General features: G+C 47.1%; 1 pseudogene; it reads left to right on the top strand.

Annotated features, from left to right (window-relative positions):
• Nucleotides 1-685: 685 nt before the first annotated feature.
• Nucleotides 686-1,829, top strand: LOC102815296 (annotated as a pseudogene).
• Nucleotides 1,830-2,765: the final 936 nt, after the last annotated feature.

Genomic DNA, 2,765 nt, shown 5'->3' on the forward strand with positions numbered 1-2,765 from the left:
CAATTCACACAAAAAAAGCTTTAAATAAAAAACAAACGTATGATGATGAGAAGGAAAAAAAAAAAAAAGACAGGAAACAAAGAAAGGAACAAAGTAGAAAATCAGAAGAGACTCTGAGATTTGCTCTTGAGCATACAGAAGTTAAAGTAAATTGAAGAAATCAAGAAGTCTAAGAACTGAACATAAAATTTCAATTGAGAAGACAAAGCCAAGTATTTGAATGAAATGTATAAAGACATGGAGTTAGAAAACTGAAAGGAAAGAACACACTCAGCATTTCTCAAGCTAAATGAAATGAAGAAAAAATTCAAGCCTTGAGGTGCAATATTGAAATAATCTATGGGCAAAATACTGAATGATGCAGAAAGATTTACAGCCTCAGAAACCCTAGACAGGGTTGTTATGTGTAAGAACAGACTCGAAGGCACACAACAGCAAAAACAGAAAGAAAAGAGAGATAACAGGTCAGAAAAAATATTTGAAGAAGTAACTACTGGAAACTTCATCTACTTACCCAAGATGCTCAATAAACTCAAAGGACAGATAAAAAAGATGGAAGGAATGCCCATAGCTGCTGTACCAAAAATAAATGACCATTCTTGCTCAGTCTTTGCCATCCGCCGGCTTGCCTTTGCTCCTCTTGGCTTCAGCTGCCCGCTGGTGTCACTCTGCCTCTCCGCTTGCCATGGAAGAGGAGATCACCGTGCTCCTCAAGGATAACCACTCCCGCACGTGCAAAGTGTACTTTACTTGTAACTACGGCCCCTGCGCCATCTTCCCGTCAATTGTGGGGCGCCTTCCTGCACCAGGACGTCATGGTGAGCATGGGCCAGAAGGACAGATACGTGGGCGACGAGGCGCAGAGCAAGAGGGGCATCCTTCCCCTCAAATACCCCATTGAGCACGGCATCGTCACCAACTGGACGACATGGAGAAGATTGGGCATCACACCTTCTACAACAACCTGCATGTGGCCCCCGAGAAGCACCCCTTGCTGCTGACCGAGGCTCCCCTGAACCCCAAGGCCAACCAGGAGAAGATGACCCAGATCATGTTTGAGACCTTTAACAACCCCGCCACGTACCATCCAGGCCGTGCTGTCCCTCTACGCCTCGGGCCGCACTACCAGCATCATCCTGGACACTGGCAGTGGTGTCACACACACCATGCCCATTTACGAGGGCTACGCCCTGCCGCACACCATCCTGCATCTGGACCTGACCCACTGCCGCATGAAGATCCCGACAGAGTGAGGCTACAGCTTCACGACCACTGCAGAGCGTGAGATGGTGTGCGATATCAAGGAGAAGCTATGCTACGTCTCCCTGGATTTCGAGCAGGAGATGGCCACCGCTGCGTCCTCGTCCTCCTTGGAGAAGAGCTTCGAGCTGCCCGATGGCCAGGTCATCACCATCGGCAACGAGCACTTCCGATGTCCCGAGGCGCTCTTTCAGCTCTCCTTCTTAGGTTTGGAGTCCTGCGGCATCCATGAAACCACCTTCAACTCCATGATGAAGTGCGACGTGGACATCCGGAAGGACCTTTATACCAATACGGTGCTGTCAGGTGGGACCACCATGTACCCAGGCATCGCCAACTGGATATAGAAGAAGATCACAGTGCTGGCGCCTAGCACCATGAAGATCAGAATCACTGCTCCTCCGGAATGCAAGTGCTCTGTTTGGATTGGCGGCTCCATCCTGGCCTCGCTGTCCACCTTCCAGCAGATGTGGATCAGCAAGCAGCAGTACGATGAGTCGGGCCCCTACATCGTCCACCACAAATGCTTCCAGACGGATTGCCAGCAGGCGCCACCACATGCCCCATGAGCTCATTCCCGAGTGCAGGCTTGCCCACAAACCGCAGGTCTCATGCTAGCCTCGTGAAACTGGAAGAAGCCTTTGAAAATAAGTTGTACTTGAAGCCTGTATCTCGGTATCAGCAGCACTGGATCGTAGGACTTGTTGCTGATCTTGACCTTGTATTCAAGTTACCTGTTCCCTTGGTCTATGTTCAATACCCTGTATATATTTTTGATTTAAGCCCCTAGAGTATGTGAAGCCGGTCACTTGGTGGCTGAGGTGAAGGGATGACATGGTGGGGAGAAGTCCATAGTTGTGGTGAGTCTGTGCAGGGTATTAATGCAAAGAACTGATGGCTCCAGGATCCCACCTGCAGGGTTGGTAAGTGGCCCAGAGCAGTTATCATAGTTGTCTTGCCTGCCTGTCAGGGTTGGAATAATCAGAACCTTGGAACCAGTTTCCTTTCTTAGTTGATGTTCTCCCGCTGGAATCCCATGGGTTGTTATTTGCCTTGAGTTGGAAGATGGTTTGCATTTAAACCTATAAATTAATTCATCCTTTTAATTTATGTGAAGTTTTGGTATGCAATTCCCAACTCTTGAGATGATAACAAATTTTGGGTTTTCTACTGTCAATGTGCAAACATTAGGCCCCAGCAACACAGCCTTGTGTAAGGAGAAAGAAAAGTGCTGCAGTGAAAGGCAAAAGAAGAAGAAAAAAAAGAATTGACTAATCTTTAACCATTTCAAGAGATAACATATGATCAACAACCAATGATATTGAAGAAAGAAGTCCAAGCTGCACTGAAGGCACCGGTGAAAAATAAATCTTCAGGAATTGATGGAATACAAATGGAAATGTTTCAACAAACTGGTGCAGCACTGGAGGTACTCTTGTCGACATCAAGAAATTTGGAAGACAACTAGCTGGTCAACCTATTAGAAGAGATCCTATTTGTGCCCA

This window comes from Chrysochloris asiatica, unplaced genomic scaffold (assembly GCF_000296735.1).
Source record: "Chrysochloris asiatica unplaced genomic scaffold, ChrAsi1.0 scaffold00030, whole genome shotgun sequence".
In the NCBI taxonomy this organism is placed as follows: Eukaryota; Metazoa; Chordata; class Mammalia; order Afrosoricida; family Chrysochloridae; genus Chrysochloris; species Chrysochloris asiatica.